Source organism: Saccopteryx bilineata, chromosome 9 (assembly GCF_036850765.1).
Source record: "Saccopteryx bilineata isolate mSacBil1 chromosome 9, mSacBil1_pri_phased_curated, whole genome shotgun sequence".
NCBI classification, from domain to species: domain Eukaryota; kingdom Metazoa; phylum Chordata; class Mammalia; order Chiroptera; family Emballonuridae; genus Saccopteryx; species Saccopteryx bilineata.
Genome location: NC_089498.1, coordinates 5,720,382 through 5,739,662, shown reverse-complemented (window position 1 = coordinate 5,739,662; position 19,281 = coordinate 5,720,382). Strand labels below are relative to the sequence as shown.

The following is a 19,281-nucleotide window of genomic DNA, read 5'->3' as shown; positions in this document are numbered from 1 at the left end:
CCTTCCCCTCCTCTCTCTCTCTCGCCCTCCTGCAGCCATGGCTCATTCGAGCAAGTTGGCCCCAGACGCTGAGGATGACTCCATGGCCTCCCTTCAGGTGCTAAAGTAGCTCAGTTGTCAAGCAATGGAGCAATAACCCCAGAAGGGCAGAGCATCACCCCACAGGGGGTTTTCCAGGTAGATCGTGGTCTGGATGCATGTGGGAGTCTGTCTCTCTGCCTCCTGCCTCTCAATAATAATAATAATAGGAAGAAGAAGGAGAAGGAGAGGAAGAGAAAGAAGAAAAGAAGAAGTGAAAACCTTGGGCTTGGGAGGCCGAGGCCACACCCCAGCTTTAAGATATGTAGCGGTAAAGACCCAGACAAGTCCTTTAGCCTCGTCATGCCTCAGTTTACTTGTCTGTAAAACGGGGATAATAATAGAACCTAGTTCCCAAGATTGTTGAGAGAAAATAATAGCTCTTTTAGAACACAGCCTGATACTTGGTACATGCTCAACAAATGTAGCTTCTTTAAAAAAAATTCTTGTTATGATTATGAATGGGACTGGGCATTACTCAGCTTTCTGGAATCACACCTTGTTGCCCTAACCACCCGCTCTTGTCAGGGAGACATCGGAAACCTCTGCAAGCCATTTTCTTTCTTTTTTTTTTTTTCACTTGAAAACACTTCATGATGGAAAATGTCACACACATACACAAGGTGGAAAGTGGCACGATGAACCCACCCCACGGACCATCTCCTGTTGTCAGTTATCAGCACATGGCCAATCACAATACATTCCCATACCCACCCATTTATTCACCCATCCTCCTCAAAGGTTTTTTTTTTTTAAGCAAGCATAAGATCATAAATATCTCAACGTATATATGTCACTCAATGTCGATCACTTTTTTAAAAGGGTCTTTTTTTAATAAATTTTTATTAAATTTAATGGGGTGACATCAATAAATCAGGGTACATATATTCAAAGAAAACATGTCCAGGTTATCTTGTCATTCAATTCTGTTGCATACCCATCACCCAAAGTCAGACTGTCCTCCATCACCTTCTATCTAGTTTTCCCTGTGCCCCTCCCCTTCTCCCCTCCTCCCTCCCCCCGCCCCCTGTAACCATCACACTCTTGTCCCTGACTCTTAGTCTCGTTTTTATGTTCCACCAATGTATGGAATCCTGCAGTCCTTGTTTTTCTCTGATTTACTTATTTCACTCCGTATAATGTTATCAAGATCCCACCATTTTGTCGCAAGTGATCCGATGTCATCATTTCTTATGGATGAATAGTATACCATGGTGTATATGTGCCACATCTTCTTTATACAGTCTTCTATTATTTTTTTACAGTGATTAAAGCCTTTAAGCAAACTCTTGGCCAATACAGCAAGAATCCATAAAAGAGTAGGTGTCCTTAACATGTTCACCAAGTCCAAGTTGGCCCCAACACCATGCCAAATCCCTGAAAAATGCAACCCAACCCCAGTTCAGTCTGTTAGGAGCTGTCACAAGGAGCAGGAGTCCAGGAAAAGTCCGCATGGCACTGGAATTGTTGTCACAGTTCTATACTTTGCAGCTCACATCCAAGTCCCAATGACCGCTGCTTCTAGCTGGTAATGATTCAGGTAGACTGGAAAAGCCATCTGCAGCATGTGTGGAGATGGAGCTTCTGTTCTCCTCTGCCTGGAGAGATGAGACCAGGTTGCTTTTCCCTGGAGCTCTGCAACTGTGGCGTGGTAAAGAGAACCTTGGGATACACTAAGCTGGGTGGCAAAGGTAGATTCATAATAGAAGCTGGCAAAAGGGGGAAAGAGAGCTCTAAATTAGGAGTAGGTCTCAGCCTGAAATATGAGTGGGGCATTGAGGTAGGAGGAATAAAGGAAACACTATATATGTATTAAGCAAAGCAGCAAAAAATAGGACTATCAACACCCACAACAGAGATCTTCGAGGGAAGAATAAAAAACCTGACTATTCTTTTTTTAAAAAAAACAAAACAAAAATACAAAAAAAACCCCACCAAAAACATAACCATGATCACACATCCCACGTGTTTAAACCCCTTTGTTTTGGTTGTGTTTGCCCAGTGGTAGTGAGATATGATCGACATCGAGCCCTCTGTAAGTTTCAGGTTAACTCAACTGATTGTGATAATCATTTTTGTAATAAACGCAAGTCAAGTCACTGTGCCGAACATCTTCAAATCCATCTTCTTGATCTCAGCAGCCTAACTGTCGGGACGGAGGATGACAGTTCAAAGTCTAAGGACACCCTTCTCCATGCACAGAATGTTCCACATGTTAGCAGATACTGAAAGTCCCCTCCGCACCTGGGAAGACATGAAGGGGGTTTAGTAGCATCGGCAACGCTGGAGACCTTGACTGAAGGGATTAGGACTGTTCTTGAGTTTCTACACTGAATGCTCAGTGCCACTCAACAAGGCAATGACTAAGATAAGACGTGCAGGTTTTTGTTTTTTTTTAAGGTTGTTAACAAAATTCAGATGGGCCTGACAAAGTAGATCATATGACAGGGCCCTCGAGGAGTCATCATTAAACAACATTTCCAGTCTCCCGGCTCAGAAACACAGAGATCAGGAGTCAAACACTCCACGGCCTGCGGGAGCCAAGCAGGTCACCGAAACGAGCGAACTGGGCTGCACAGGGACAGGGATGGACTGACCAGTCCCACGCCCGTCCCAAGGGGCTGCTGCTGTGTCTCCAGAGGAGTTACCACATGGGAACGTGGACATGAGTCGACAGATCTTTGATTTTTCCGAGAAACACCAGAAATCTAGATTTGAAGTAAAACTGCCCAATTCTAAATGTTGGTATAAGACGGTGGTGGGAGCCGTCTCCGTGGGCCAAGCTAAGAATATGTGTGCACAGGAAGGACTATCCTTGTCCTGCTCTTCCAACGCCAGGCGTAGATGGTTGAACAAAAAAGGTCCTGGGTCCTGGACCTTTCCCAGGACCAACCTTGAGAGGTGCTGTTTTAGAGACGGCCAGGTATCAAGCCAGTTCCTGTCATCAGACTCTTTCTGCTAAAAATCAACACAGTGACCTTTGGCCCGCAATGATCAAGTCCAGTCCAAATGAGCGGCCGAAAGCAAACAAGGTTTCCTTGGCTCTCCTGTGTGGGGACATTCACAGTCCGGCCGTGCACGCCATCGACTTCCAAGGAACCAAACCCCCAATTTCCAGGATTATCTTGGATCCCTGGGCAGCTGTGCCACGTGCAATCCAGAGATTCCCACCGCTGAGTCACAGAATCAATTTCCCAGAATTGTCAGGAAGCAAACATCCAAGGTAATATTCGATTCCCACCTAAACCATCCGGGCAGTGGTGAGAGCTGGGCCCCCACCCAGTTCCTGCCGTGGTGGCCTAAGTCCTTCCTAGTGTATATCACCGCCTACGGTTTTTAAACTCTCTCGGCTTCTTTGTTGACGATCTGTGTACCCTGCACCCCACCACGATGGGGGGCCGGGAAAGCTGAGCTCCCCTCTCATGTTCACAACGGCTTCCCAGCTCCTATCACAGAGCCCACCACAGCAGGTGTCTGAATACATATCGCTAAATAGCAAATGGCCGTCAAGGTTCGATTTTAGCGCTGCCAGGAGCAGGGAGCTCACGACTTCCCCAAGCCGCCGTTATTTCTTCGGACACTCCCACCACACAGGAAGGTCTTCCAGAACAGATCTGCGTCCACCTCGTCTCCATCAGACCCCGTTTCATTTCTTGGGGTCCCCCAAGGGAAGCCTACCTTCTCTTCCACTTCACAGGCTCCTAAATGTAGAAAAACGGCTAGCCCATCTCTTCCAGTCTTGTTTTTATTAATCCAGGCAAGAAAAAACACATATTCATTTCTTCATTTGATCTCAAAGGAAAGGGGAGAACAATGGTTGGGGGTAGGAGAGAGGTAGGAAAAGGACAAGAGAGGGTCAGAAAACTGGAAGTCCTGAACGCAGCACAGCTGACAGACTGCGGGCATGCTGACTTTGTTTCTAATTGACTTTATTGGGGTGACATTGGTTAATATAGTTACATAGGTTCCAGGTGTACAAGTCCATAATACATCACCTGTCCATTTGTGTGTTCACTTTTTTTTTTTTGTATTTTTATGAAGTGAGAAGCAAGGTGGGTGGGGGGAGGCAGACAGACTCCTGCATGCGCCCGACCAGGATCCACCCGGCATGCCCACCAGGGGGCGATGCTCTGCCCATCTGGGCCTTTGCTCCATTGAAACTGGAGTCATTCTAGCGCCTGAGGCGGAGGCCATGGAGCCATCCTCAGCGCCTGGGCCAACTTTGCTCCAATGGAGCTTTGGCTGTGGGAGGGGAAGAGAGATAGAGAGAAAGGAGAGGGGGAAGGGTGGAGAAGCAGATGGGCACTTCTCCTGTGCACCCTGGCTGGGAATCAAACCCAGGACTTCCACATACCAGGCCAATGCTCTACCGCTGAGCCAACCAGCCAGGGCTGTGTTCACTTTTGATACATACTTTAAATCCAGGTGATCGGGTTTCTCGGAACGTGCATTTCTGTTGTGTTCAGGTGTGCACTGAGAAGTAAGCCTGTGTCTTTGCAGTCAGTCACATTTCCCTGTGACTGTAATAGAAGAAAACGTCCTGGGCTCTGCCAACCTGAGGATTCTAGCACTCCGTGAAGAACACCGAGCACTGGTGTGTGTGTGTGTGTGTGTGTGTGTGTGTGTGTGTGTATGTGTGACTGCACACATCGGCTTTCCTCCTGAACACTCTGAGAACACCTTGCAAAGGATCCGAAGCCACTGACCCCAGCAGGAGGGAACAATACGCCCAGGAACGGTGATGCTGCCCTCGAATGACACCCACCCCTTTGGTGTCCTCAAGAAAAGTAACCTTTATGGGAAGTAAGGCTACGCTTTTCTTGCTTCCCATGTTTCCTGTGTAACTGACCGTGCCTGCGCGTTATCTCGCAGAGCCTGATGGGATGGGAAGCAGACCAGGAGGCCCCTAGCAAGCCCCTTCCGAGGCCAGGGCCTGAGCTGGCGTGCCTCGCTGGAACCCACACGCTGCTGGCGTAGACTCCGCGGCAATAATGAGGTTCAGCGCTCTGGGACGGGCAACTTTCAAAGCAGCAGAAAGCTGGAGAGAAGGGGTGGGCAAGGCACGAGGCGTCATCAGCGGAGCCTCCGCAGAAAGCAGGATGAAAATGGCGGTGTAGGCGGCTGGAGACTGGACCTGCCTGAATATGAGGCAAGCTTCTTTTTCTAAAATGACTTCCTGCAGAAGAGAGAGGTGGATGGTATTTAAATGCGCTTGAAGTCTCTCCTGTTGTCAAAGGCTCTCTCACATACTTTATTTTGAACAAACAATACTATTTTAGGAAAACAAGTTAGCCTGAAATAACCTCCACCAGCTGGGTTGGATACTAAAAGCGGGTCACCTGACAGAATCAATAAACACAGAGGACAAAGACATTTAAAACGAATGTAGTCATTCTTCCTGGGGGTATGACTTTACAAGAGCAAACTCTGAATGCTGTTGCACACAGGCCTCTAAATGATCGGCTTAAAGAGCAATAGAGCGAGTTATTGGTGCTGGCGATCGTGAGCAGTACTTGTGCAATGGAATAAAATTTCCAATGACAGCATCATTCAATGGTTCAAAAAGCGCAGTGTTGAAGCACAGAGGAGAACATATGGTAATGGCAAAAGGGTCACTCCAACAAGAGGACATAACAGCTATAAACATACATGCCCCTAACAACAGAGCCCCCAAAGTTACGAGGTCAAGACTGGCAGAATTGAAGGGAAAAAAAAATAGATAATTCAACCATAGTAGTTGAGGACTTCAGTACTTTATACGGTAGATAGAACAATTTGACAGACTATCAGCAAGGAGGTAGAAGACTTGAACGGTGTTGTCAACTACTAGACCTCAAAGACATCCACAGAAAACTTTACCAACAATAGAATACACACTCTTCTCAAGGGCACATGGGGCATCCTCCAGGATAGGCCTTTCGTTAGGCCGTAAAACAAGTATCAATGAATTTAAAAGTATTCAAATCATACAAAGTGTATTTTTTTTTAACCATGATGAAATGAAATCAGAAATCAGTAACCAAAATAAATTTGAAAATTCTGTAAATATGTGGAAATTAAATGTCACGCTCCTAAGTAAACAATGGGTCGACAACAACAAGAACAGAAGCACAAAGGAAATTAGGAAATACTTTGAGATGAATGAAAATAGAAACCCAACGTACCAAAATTTATGGAATGCAGCTAAAACAGTGCTTAGAGGAAAATTTGTGGATGTAAATGCCTATTCTAAAAAAAGAAGAAAGATCTCAAATCAATAACCTAAACTTCCACTTTGAGAAACTAGGGGGAAAAAAATAAACGAAGAGCAGACCCAAAGCAAACGGAAGGAAATAATAAAGATTAGAGTAGAAATTCATAGAGAATAGAAAAACAATTGAGAAAAATCAATGAAACCAAAGACTGGTTCTTTGGGGGGAAAAGCCATCAAAATTGACAAACCTTTAGCTAAAATGAACAAGAAAAAACGGGGGTTAAGGGGGCAGAAGATTCAAGTTAGTAAAATGAGGAATGAAGGAGCAGACACTACTACGTAACTTAGAGAAAAAGTACAGTATCCATGTTTTTGTAGATAGTGACAAGCTGATTTCTCACACATACATAAAAAGACAAAGGAACTCAGCCTGAATAATTTGGAGAAAAAGAAGAACCAAGGTGGAGGATTCATACTCCCTGTCCTTCAAGACTTAGCCCAGGTGTCAGATTTCCAGTGTTACTACCTTTGATTTCTTCCAATCAGATATCAACATGTCTCCTCCACATTCCACAAGAAACTGCATTTTTCCTTCTTGTATCCCCAGGACCCAACAGAATGCCCAAAATGTAAAAGATAGTTAATAAATGTTATTTGAAATGGATGAATAGAGGATGGATGGATGGATGGATGGATGGATGGATGGATGGATGGATAAATGGATGGATAAATGGATGGATGGATGGATGGATAGATGGATGGATGGATGGATAGGTAGATGGATAGGTAGAGGGATGGATGGATGGATGGATGGATGGATGGATGGATAGATGGATAGGTAGAGGGATGGATGGATACACAGAGGAATGGATGGATAGGCGGAGGGATGGATGGATGGATGGATGGATGGATGGATGGATGGATGGATGGATAGGTGGAGGAATGGATGGATAGGTGGAGGGATGGATGGATAGGCAGAGGAATGGATGGATAGGCGGAGGGATGGATGGATAGGTGGAGGGATGGATGGATAGGCAGAGGAATGGATGGATAGGCAGAGGAATGGATGGATAGGCAGTGAGATGGATGGATGGATGGATGGATGGATGGATGGATGGATGGATGGATGGATAGGTAGAGGGATGGATAGGCAGAGGAATGGATGGATAGGCAGAAGGAGGGATGGATAGGTGAAGAGAGGGATAGATGATTATAGAATGCTTTATCTTGAACACGTGGATGGGCAGCATGGTTTCTTAGGTCATTACCATGAAAGAATCACCAAACTGAGAAATCTGGAGACTTCCAAATCCACCACAAACCCCAGATGACTTTCTGAAGTCATTTTTTTCTAATCCTCAACCCCATCTGGAAAAATGTGTGAGTTTTACTAGAGTGATCTCTAAATGTCATCCAGATTTAGTTTCTATTGTCCTAGGACTAAGCAGACTCTTCTATCCATGAATAATAGCACATTTAGCATCTGATGGAGCTGGCCTTTGAAAAGCCAAACGTAATGAGCATACTCATTAAATCTCTCAAAGTGGTCCAAACAGCTGAGCCTCTGGACACAATGCTCTGTCCCTCTCAAAACCTTTTGCACGACTTGAACCCAGTACTGTCGGAGCTCCCGTTGTGGAAAAGGTACATGGGGCTCAGCATTCACAACAGGTTTTTGGCATGGGTAATTTGTCAGCCACAACAATGTCACCCTATAAACTGGCCCTAAATTCCATTTTCTGTTACTAATGGGAAAGGCCATGTGATAGGAATTTATGGGGTGCCTCGGGGTTGACAGACAGACATGTGGGTGAAAGGAAAGGGCAAAGGAGGTCTCCTTTGGTATTTAAAATCAGAGGTCCCCCCGTAAAACCCGGGAGCTGTTTCTGAATGTGCCACAGGAAAGAAAAGAACTTCTCAGCCCTCTGCTTGTTGCCTCCAATTTCAAAGGCATTCTCATTCCAAGGTCTATTATTTCTCAGAGCTTTTCTAAACGCAGGGAAGAGAAAAATGGCTTGGTCTAATTTCAGAATTTTAGCTCTTTTTAAATTTTGACCAAGACACCCACTCAATTGCTTATTCTGTCTTCAACCACAAGAGGTTTGACGAAGACTTAATTTTTTAACATCCTTACCTGGGCCAACACGGTGGTTTATATCTAATATTTGGAAACAGACTTTTGAATTACTTAATTACCTCAACATTGCAGCAACATTAGTCAATTTTGTATTAGAATATTTTCCAAGGGTGTTGAGGACCACAAAACTTCTCATTTTGCCATCCTTTAAAAAAAAAAAAAAGAAAAAGAAAAAAGGTTATCCTTTAGAGTAAGGGAGTTGGCCATTTTTCTATTGGTCTCCTAGAATGTACTGTTCTTATTTTAAACATGTTATAGTTAAAAACATCTATAGCAAGAATCTGCTTCTCAAAAAGTCCCATTTTATAGCAGTTATACACAATTCATTGCTATCAGAACTTCTTAAGCATTACTTTAAAATTTTAAAATTTTTATGCAAAAAAATATATCTATATATCTATAGATCTATCTACATAGCTGTAGATCTGGCTTCTACCATGTCTCTAAGTTGATCCCTCGTGGAGAAAGGCAAAACGGAATGCTAGATTAAAATGGGGGGGGGGGGTTGGTAACAAGATTTCTTTCTCTGCCTTGCAAGGGGCTCACCACTGGAAACCGGTGGAAATATATTCAGTGAGGGACGCAGGCTGACTAAAGAATACCAATGCCTCCATATGTATCTGGCTGGCGACCTAGGGACGTACTTACAGAATTTTAACTAGAGCCGACACGCCGCGCCAGAGGCCTGAGAATTTAACTGGGGAGGCGGGGTGCGCGCCCCTGTGCATTCACACACCAGCGCTCTCGCCGGCCAACTGCGTGCCTGTGTACAAATTAAAAGAGGGGAATTTGAATGTCTGGCTTCCTGGGAAATAAAAGGTCAGAGGGTTTATTAGCACCATCAAGCCTTGATTGCCCAGACCCACGGAAAGGAGCGGTGGCCTGGAACCGCGGGGGCCCTGCTGTTGCCTCCCCGCGCCATGGGGGACCCTCGCCCGCTTTTTACTCCGTTCCCCTCCTTCTTTCTGTGCCCGCCTCCCACTCTGGGGAGAAGGAGTTGGTGCACCCCTCAATCCGATCCAGGGAAAACCTGTATTTGTTCTCAGGAGTCAGCTAAGAGCTAAGTGTGGATCCATGTTTGTGTGTTGAACAGTGAGATGAATGAATTGGAAAAACCAGAGAACAAGGCAGGCCTGGTCTCAGCAGAGACACGGCGGGCAGAGGGGGTGTGCAGGGTCAGAGATCCAACACCCTAACTCCCGCGAAGTCATCCTGGTTCCCCCGCCACCTACCCTGCAGAGCATCCCGCCACGCCTCCCACATGGGAAGGGGGAGCGCTGGGGACATCCTCGCATTCATGCCACCGCTTCCCATGTGGGGCCCGGTCACTCCCCACCATCAGGACCGCAGCACCAAGGCTACCCACCCTATGACAGAAAACACAGTCCCAGCAGGTGGGCAGATTTTGTGCAAAAGAATACTTAATGATATCAATTGATAGCTAAAAGAGAGAGGAAGGAAGGAAAGGAGGGAGGAAGGGAGGGAGGGAGGGAGGAAGGGGGGAAGGGAGGGAGGAAGGGGGGAAGGGAGGGAGGGAGGGAGGGAGGGAGGAAGGGAGGGAGGTAGGAAGGGAGGAAGGGAGGGAAGAATGGAGGGAGGAAAGGAGGGAGGAAGGGAGGAAGGGAGGAAGGGAGGGAGGGAGGGGAAGGGGAAGGGGAAGGGGAAGGGGAAGGGGAAGGGGAAGGGGAAGGGGAAGGGGAAGGGGAAGGGGAAGGGGAAGGAAAGGAAAGGAAAGGAAAGGAAAGGAAAGGAAAGGAAAGGAAAGGAAAGGAAAGGAAAGGAAAGGAAAGGAGGAAGGAAGGGAGGAAGACAGGCATAGAAGGAGTTGAAGTTACGGCATCCTGACAATGCTCATTGGGGTTGCGGAGCGTAAAACTTTGCCTGTCCTGAAACTTTGTACCTCATCCTTGGCAAGTTCTGGAAGAACACAGCCCTTCAACCCTTAGCAGATGCCACTATTTGCAGAATGAACTGCCTCCAGGCTGCAGGCCACAGCGTCCCAGGCCCGGCCTCATCAGCAGGAGAACTTCCAAACTACTGACAGCCGGGACCCATCCCGAAGGTCTGGAGCCCACAGATCAAAGTGGCCCTATGGCATCTGCTTGCGCCTTCCCTCTCTCCTCCCTGGGTCTGAGCGTCACAGTCTGACGACCTCTGCTGCAGGGCATGCAACAGAGAGCCGGGCCAAAGGGACTTCTGTTCTAGCGAGACCCACACCACGATCAGAGTCACATCCTAACCCCAGGGCTCCGACGGAAGATCGGAGACGGACGGAGCTACCAGCTAGAGCTGAACCGAAGTGCAGCTGCCCGCTCACCCCGACATCCTGGCTGAGCCCCGTCAGCTGGACTTCTCTCCAGCCGGCCACCTGGACGCTAATAGCCTCCCCTCTCTTCTGCGGGGCGGCTGAGTGGAGGGACTGAAGCACCGCATATAAAGCACGTAGCACAAGGCCTGGGACGCATAATGAGAGTTTTAAAAAGTTGGCGTACATGGTTGTTATTCTTTTCACGGCCAAGTTAGAGAGGTCAGGCCCTCCTCAAGTGCTGTGTGAGCCAACAGAGGGGAGACACGCTTAGAAACCGATATTGCTCAAGGAAAATATCGGAGTAATAACAGTAATCACAACAGCTGGGGGCTACTGACTCGGCACCAGAGCTCTCAGAGAGACGATGTCATCAGTTCCGAAGAGTGAGGTCCCCTTTTCCAATGCGCCCACGGTAACCCTTCTGTATTACCATGACTGGGGGCCAAAGCAAACCCCACCCAGGCGGAAGACAGAGGGCCAGCCCAGGACGGACCTGGGCAAAGCTGGGCTCAGCTCATCCCTGCTTCCTTGTCCGGTCCCCTTGGCCTGACCCCTTGAGCCTTAACCATCCCTGAGGCTTGCCCTCCGTCCCAGGAAGGGATGGAAAATTCAGTCCCAGGTTGCTATAAGGACACCTGGCTCCCCCCTCACTGCCACCTGGAAATCTATCTGCATATCTTCCAAGAAGGAGAAGCCTTAACCCAAGGAGATTATCTCTGATTGGAGAGCAGCGACCCCCACCCCATCAGAAGGGAGGGTTTTTAGGGAGGCAGGGACCTTACCTCTGATGTCAGATATCAGCTACTCTCAACAGGAAGTGAGCCCGCACCTGCCCGAGGTGCACAGCACTTCACAGTTCAGAAAGCCTTCGCATCCCACCTTCTCATTAATGCCTCTCCCTGCTTTTGGAATGTAGACAAGGAAGGGGAAGCCAGTGGTTAGAGCGAAAAGAGCCCGGGAGGATTGCTAAGTCTAGAATCCCCAAAGGCATGGGCTGCACGAGGTACACAAGCTGGCATGAGCTACTGACGGGCAGCATGCGCCCTCACCAGACTACCAGCCTTTGCCCTAGCCCTCTGACTAGCTGCTGAGGGAAAGTGTCTCCATGGGTCCCAATGTGTCTCTCACTCCTCGGTAACCCTGGCCCGTCTCCCGTTTTTAAGGACTGCAAATGGACCGATGACTCAGAACCCTCTGCAAGCAATAGTATTTAGCCAGAGTTTAATAACAGCTTTTTTTTTTGTTTTGTTTGCATTACACTTATTTTTTTTTTCTGTTACCTTTCATTTATGCCAACTGGTTTTCCATCTGTGAGCGTGAACAAAGACGCCTTTTCAAAGAAATATATTGAGTCAATTGACTGAGTCAATGAAAATGAAAACAGTAAGTGAATGAGAGAACATGTTTCACAGACACGATAGAAAATGGGAAAATGATCCATGCACATGCTTGAAGTCTAGAAAGCCCTCACCAACTCAGCCCGCCCCTCTGCCGACGGGAGGGCGGAGGCCACCAAGCCCAAGGTCACTTTCTCATAGAATGCAAGGCTCATTTCATATATGCAGCCAACTCTAAGGCATGAGCAGCTGAAGAAATACAGTGCCTGGTCCCCATGATAAGGCAGGTGAGGCAAAGAAAGAAAAAAAAAGTCCCTGGAAAATCTGAAATCTGACCACCGGTGAACCTATCGAATTAATTCTGCATCAGGAGGCAAACAAACTTCAGAGATTTTTTTCTTCTGCATAGAACCTGTCTGTGGCTAAAACAGAAGCATCTCGGGTCCAGTATCCTTGGCTCAGTTGTTGAAATTCAGGAAGTAACATATGGACATGGGAATGTGAACTATATATAAAAGCCAATATGGGCATCACTGTGCACAGACAGAGAGATTCACACCAGGGACGAACAGCCACCAGACTGCACTAGACTAATTTTCCACAGCGACCCCATGTGGCAGAGGTAGGCAATAGCAGTCTTATACTAATGAACTCATCTTTCTTTGCTTGGAGGATGGTTCGCTCCACCTTGGCGCTATGGACATTGGACCCAGGTAATTTCTTTATCATGGTAGACTGCCGTGTGCATTTTCAGATGTCTAGGTGCATCTCTAGCCTCTACCCATGAGATGCCAGGAGCATCCGGTAAGGATCAAAAATGTCTCCAGACATCGACAAATGTCCTCAGGCATGGGAAGGGGTCGCTGCCCCTGGTTGAAAACCACTGGGCTATAAAGTAATCCCAAGAGGTTCTTAGATAATTTAAAGAAAGCGTAAAAGAATCCTCAGCGGGGAAACATGGGGCATCTTGGCTCTAGGGAATGCAGGAGCTCAGAAACTCCGTGGGAAACGGTGAGTCCTACAACAGGACTTTCTGGGTATAAACACACAGGGACTGGCATGCAGCGGGTGCCCACTCACACGTCCATTTCCTGGCCGGGCCCTTGCTCTTTTGCACGCCTGTTTCTTCCGTGAGCTTTTCAAGATCACCGTGAATGTGGATATGCCGACCTCAAAACGAGAGAGGAAAACTGGAGGGGATTCAGAAGGGGGCATGGCCCTTACTGTGCGGCCCTGCACCCCACTTCCCGAGCTAAACACTTGACTCCCCACCGCGACCGCCTTGCTCCCCCTGGCCGCCTCCCGGTCCTCTCTCTGCTTTCACTCTCTTCCCACCTCCACCCGCCTACACCTCTTCAACCCAGCGCTCCACTTTGTGCCCGCTCGCCTGCAAGGCCTCTGTCACCATCCTCCTCTTACCTGGACTGGGGAGGCCCCACGCGGGCCTCCTTCAGCACACTGAGCGCAGTGGTGACTGTCCTTCATGTGTGAGATTAACTGACTAATATTTCTTCTTCCCTCCAGAGCAAGGGTCCCCAAACTTTTTACACAGGAGGCCAGTTCACTGTCCCTCAGACCATTGGAGGGCCGAACTATAAAAAAAAAAACTATGAACAAATCCCTATGCACACTGCACATATCTTATTTTAAAGTAAAAAAACAAAATGGGAACAAATACAATATTTAAAATAAAGAACAAGTAAATTTAAATCAACAAACTGACCAGTATTTCTATGGGAACTATGCTCCTCTCACTGACCACCAATGAAAGAGGTGCCCCTTCCAGAAGTGTGGCGGGGGCGGATAAATGGCCTCAGGGGGCCGCATGCGGCCCGTGGGCCGTAGTTTGGGGACCCCTGCTCCAGAGGTTGAAGTGCAAAATGTTGTCTACTCTTGACTCATGATTTTATCCCAGAACCTGGCGGGAAGAGGAGTTCGGGAGGTCGGAGGACACTGAGCCCACCCCTCGCGTGCGCAAAATCAAAAACACGACGATACAGGCAGCGATTACTCCTGCGAGACGAAGCGCTGAATGACCAGCTTCCGACAAAATAAAAAACAAGAGCAAGAGACCGAACGGAGAAGCCCCGGAAAGCCTCAGGGAGCCAGGAGCTGGCGGTGCTATTTGTTTAGGAGCCCTCCACCTCCTTAGGACGGGTGCGAGCCCTTCCCCGGGCTCTGGCCTCCCTACAGGGTCACCGCCATCTGTTCACAGCCACATGGCTTGGAGTCTTTGGCTTCCAAACGGAGCAGGACGGGCAGCCCACATACCAGGCCCCTCTGCTGCTCCGCGAGGCTGAGCGCTGCGCGTGCCCAGGTGCACGGAGAGCCCGCTTCTGCGCCCGCGCCTGCGCCAGGAATGCAGGCCTGGCTCCAAGCTTCCCGAGGCTGCCGGGCACGTGGCGCCGTTACAGGGGACACTTCGGGTACAACAAACCAGAGAGAGACCCTATGGAGAAGGCTGGGAGCTGCAGGAGCTGTCTGGGTCCTACGGGAATTTTCCAGAGCCAAAGCCGGAGGGGCCCCTGAGCACCATGTTTCCTCCTCCTCCCCCTCCTCCTCCTCCCTCTACGGGGCAGGGGCTGTACCCAGGGCCTGGGGCCTGCCCGCGGGTCTCTGCAGACGGCTCCCTGGACATGTCACCTTGAGCTCATTTCAGCCTGGACAGAAGGAGCAAGCAGGCTCAACAGAAGATCGGGCGTTTAAAAGAGAAAATATCAAACTCACCTCTAACTGTAATAAGCAGTTAGGCGATACACAAATATCCAAACTTCTAAAATATCACATTAACAGAGCATGACGTGGGAATAAGACTGCAGTCCTTATAGAGTGCATTCCAACTGAAACACCTATCAGCCTAAAATCAATTGCTATAGGCAAAGAATGATATACACAAGCCTCAGGGTAGCCACAAACCAAAAACCGACCTTAAGATAAACAAAGAACAAAGAGAAAGGAATCTAAACAAAACATGTAAACCAATACAAACAAAAACCAGAAAACCACAAGGGAAGAGATCAAAACAAAAAGAAAAGAACAGGGGCAACTAAAAAGAAAAAAAAAAAAGAAACCCTAAAAAATATTTAACCAATGGCAGTAATTACATACCTACCAGTAACTATTTTAAATGTAAATAGATTAAATGCAGGTGACTGAATGGATTAAAAAAGATGGCTCATCTACGTGCTGCTTACAAGAGACTCACTTCAAATCGAAAGATACCTACAAACTGCAGAAGGTCTTTTCTAGGAGTCTGGTTCCCGAGTGGAGAGAGGTGAACAGGAACAGGTGTTTGGAGTTTGGCCAGGTGTGGGCTGCCCTTGAGAATGCTGAGTCATGACTGAGGTCACAAGAACCGCCCTGGGTCTGGCCGGCAGCCCTCCCAGAATTCCTTTTTTGTTGTTGTTGTTTAAGTTAATATAGCCCGGTCTCTATGATCTGCAACCAAAGAACCTCCCAACAGGGTCTTTAAAACTTGGAGTGACATAGATGGGACCTGCTTCCTGTAACAGGAGTTTTTGGGAATTAACTCCTATTCGACCGATTAGAAATATGTTCAGATCAGGGACAGAGAAGGTGGAAGTGAATTTGGTAAACTGTAAAGGGACTTAGAGAGGGGGAGGTGTGTAGTCTACACGCAAAAGAGGAGCAGTTAAATCAATACAGTCAGCATTTGACAACTGTAGGGTGTTGTCAGATGGAACCCTTGGCCTGTGGTTCTCCCTGGGTTCTCGTGTTGGGGAATAGTGTTTGTACATAGAGACAGAACAGCTTCAAGATATAAGAAATGACTTTGCTCAAAGCCAGCTACTAACGCGAGGTAGAGATAGATAAGGAGAGAGAAATCTAAACAGGGCCGGGTGCAAACAGAACTTGTGTTGGGTGGGATTCGTGAATCACCTGCCCCCCCATCAGCCTCAGTTTCCCCATGCCCCTCGCCGTATGACCACCTGGGTCCACTGGCGATGACATCCCATTTTTCCATCCGTGACCCCTAATCTACTCCAGCTGATGCCCGGCTGACCGTGTGCTGTCTCCCGACACTGAAAGAAATTCTAACCGGTTGGACTTCTGAGAAGATGGTCAAGAGTTCACTACTATATTTTGGTTTGAAATCATTGGCTGTGATTATTATTTTTTTATTTGTTCCGATGTAGGGACCAGAAACCATGGCGGTTATTTCTCGTTCGTCCCGCGGGAGCCGGCAGAGACAGTTGGTGCTGCCCTTAGGCCATCATCCTTAAACTCTGCAAAGGGAAGCCTGCTTGAAAGTTTGACCTGGCTCTCCCCCAGGGGTCGTCCTCCTGGCCTCGGGCCCTGACCCCCGGGAAGCAGCTCTCCACTGCTAGCGGACGGACACGGAGTCGGTGGTTAAGTGCGGTGGCCGCACCCTCCAGAACTTGAACTCAGAATTAGTCTCCATGAGAGTCTTCTGCGCAGAGCCCCCTTCCCCTGCAGTGACAGCTTCCCCTCTGGAGGGTTCTGCCTTTCCTTCCCTGTCTCACTTTCAAACCACTTCCTCTCAAGTTCTGATTCTGGGACCTATTTCTGGGGGAACCGAAAAACCAACACTCTTAGCATTTTCACCTCCAGTACCCTCACCTCATGGCTACGCTCCAAAGAGGGAAAGCTCAGCCGTGTTCGAGGGTCAGAAGCGGACACCGTCCGCGGAGCCGTTTTCTCCGACAGAAACCAGGTTTATCTTTGTGTCCAGCCTCTGAGATTCTCCACGCCTGCACAGGGTTTGAGACCCCAGAACAACAGGCGTGAGCTCAAAGACATCTGCACACACCAAATGTTCTATATGTTTGATTAAATGCATGCAAAAACGTAGTTGGGGGGTCAACTAGTCAACCACAGCTGAAATGGATTCACCCGCCGCTACGCGGGAATTACCGTGAATGTGGGGTGTGGGTGTTTTAACAGGCGTGGGAAGAGGTCGGGCCGAGCAAGGAAAACATGCTGACAGGCTGTGAACCTTTATGCACCGGTCCTGGGCCTCACACTGGGAACTGCGTGTCTGAGGCGACGCTCAGGCTCTTTAGAACAGAGGGGACGGTCTTTCCTGCTCACCCTGCCTCCCCCAGAGTTATAGATCACGCCCTGCGGACAGAAATCTTTTCTGGAGAGAAGATGTCACCAAAGCTTAGAATCCAATATTTACTCTGGCTTTGTTCTGCCTTTTCTCAAATCCATACTCCTCAGCAGGGCTGAGGAAGTCACAGTTGTCCCCACCGGATTGTGACACCTCTCGGCCCCTCCCCCACAAGAGCTTTATATCCAAATGCGACTGGGAGGCTGTTGAGGACCAAGGTGATCAATGACAGGTCCGATCAAAGCCACCCAGATCAGCCGGCCATTGCACTCACCGCTCCTTGATATAAAAGGTGTTTGATTTCTCATCTCTTTGTTTTTGTCACTGAAAGAATGCTCCCCGTGTGTGGATTAATTAAAGTGTAAACATTAAATATTGATTGATGCATTATCAGCGTGGAGCAGTGGCCTCCCGTCTGATTGATTCCTGCAGTGATTTATTGTCATATTTGGGGAGTCATTTCGCTTGATAACCAAGAGGGATGGCCTGCCCCCCCCCCTACTGCCTACCCCTGCCACGCTGGCTCTACCCCCCCCACGCCGTTCCTCCTCTTATTCTTCTAGGTGACATCTGAGTTCCAATAACTAAAACGTCTTCATCTTACTGTCACAGGAAGTGTGTGGTCTGACATTGATTTTATGTGCGTGTGTGCGTGGGTGTGTATGTGTGTGTCTCCCAGGAAATTACCAAATCAATTAACAACTAAACACAGAAAATAGCAAATCTACTCTCTTCTATGGGCTATTTCTGATGGACAGACCTTGCCCCTACCAAGCTCTGTGAAATATGATTATGGGCAAGTGGGGGGTGGGGGGAGGAGAGGGAATGAAACAAAGAGAAGAAGAAAAAGCCCTGATTCCAGTCTTGTCTCTCCTCTGAGATGTGGCTTCACCGTGGATCTAGGAAGAGGAGAGGGAATGAAAGAACAGCTCATACTTACTATCAGTTACCAGTCTCTCTAGATATGAATTGACATACCACATGTTATTAGCTTGACCCATGTGAAACTGCCAATCATACAGGTCAAGAGCTATCGAATATTGATGACATCACAGGACCCAACCTGATCTGTTCACGTTCCCTTCCCGAGAAGGATGTGATGGGTGTTGTTTATCCCAGTTTGCAAATGAGAAAATTGGCACAGAAGGGGTCTGTCCGTAGAGCTACTATTTAGTTTGAGTTTTGGCATAAATCAGGCATGACTCTAAATGCTTTACATGATTCCCTCGTGGAAAATTTACCGCAGAGGTCGTGCTATGGTCTGAATGTGTGTGCCCTTCCAAAATTCACAGGTTGAAATCCTAAACCCCCAAGGTGGTAATGCTAAGAGGCAAGTGGCAGTGTTTTGGAGGTGATTAGGTCCTGAGGATAGAGCCCTCATGATAGGGATTAGTGCCCTAGGAAAAGAGACCCCAGGGAAATCCCTTCCCTTCCGCCATCCCCTTTCCCCTCATAAGGACACGACAAGAACTCCAGTGCCCAGAAGAGGGCCTTCAGCCGACCCTCCCCGCCATGCTGCAGCCCTGACAATGCATTGTCCGGCCTCCCGAACTGTGAGAAATATCTCTTGTTTATAAGCCATCCGGTCTGTGCTGTTTTGTTATAGCTGCGTGAAAAGACTAAGACAGGTAAACACTGTCATTCTACCCATTTTATGGATTAAAAAAACAAACAAACAAAAATGCAAACAACAAGCTCAAAGAGGCTGAACAAGTTGGTGGAGACCTTGTTGAACACACAAGTTTAAACATGCCAACACCCGACCGTAAGTCTAAGTCAAGGGGGTGCTCCCAGGCACCCCAGGGCCCCTGACACTACTCAGCGGCATGTAGGGTCCAGCAGCCCCGCGACTGGCTTGACAACATCCTGTTTTCTCTCTCTGGGCGGGAAGGAAGGTACAGGCACTATCCTGAGTGTAGTGAAGACAGCAGAGGCGGTTTGACCCCGATCTCTAAATGACCTTTGTGAACAGGAGCCCAGAGTCGGTCCCACTTAAAGAAGTCGTCGGAGACCTTCTCTGCTGTGAAACTCAGATAGGATTTTCCAACGGTCTTCTATCAGCAACATCCTGTTTAGATGATGTCTTCAGGGAGCTGAGAGTCTGGTCTCTTATGAGTCACCAGACTCCTGATC

General features: G+C 48.1%; 1 long non-coding RNA gene across 1 annotated transcript; it reads right to left on the bottom strand.

Annotated features, from left to right (window-relative positions):
* Positions 1–1,127: 1,127 nt before the first annotated feature.
* LOC136312842 (uncharacterized) lies at positions 1,128–10,820 on the bottom strand. Its single transcript, XR_010727068.1, has 4 exons — positions 10,726–10,820; positions 9,057–9,171; positions 8,468–8,553; positions 1,128–5,254 (listed from the first exon to the last, which is right to left on the bottom strand). It is a non-coding gene; the product is annotated as an uncharacterized lncRNA (long non-coding RNA).
* Positions 10,821–19,281: the final 8,461 nt, after the last annotated feature.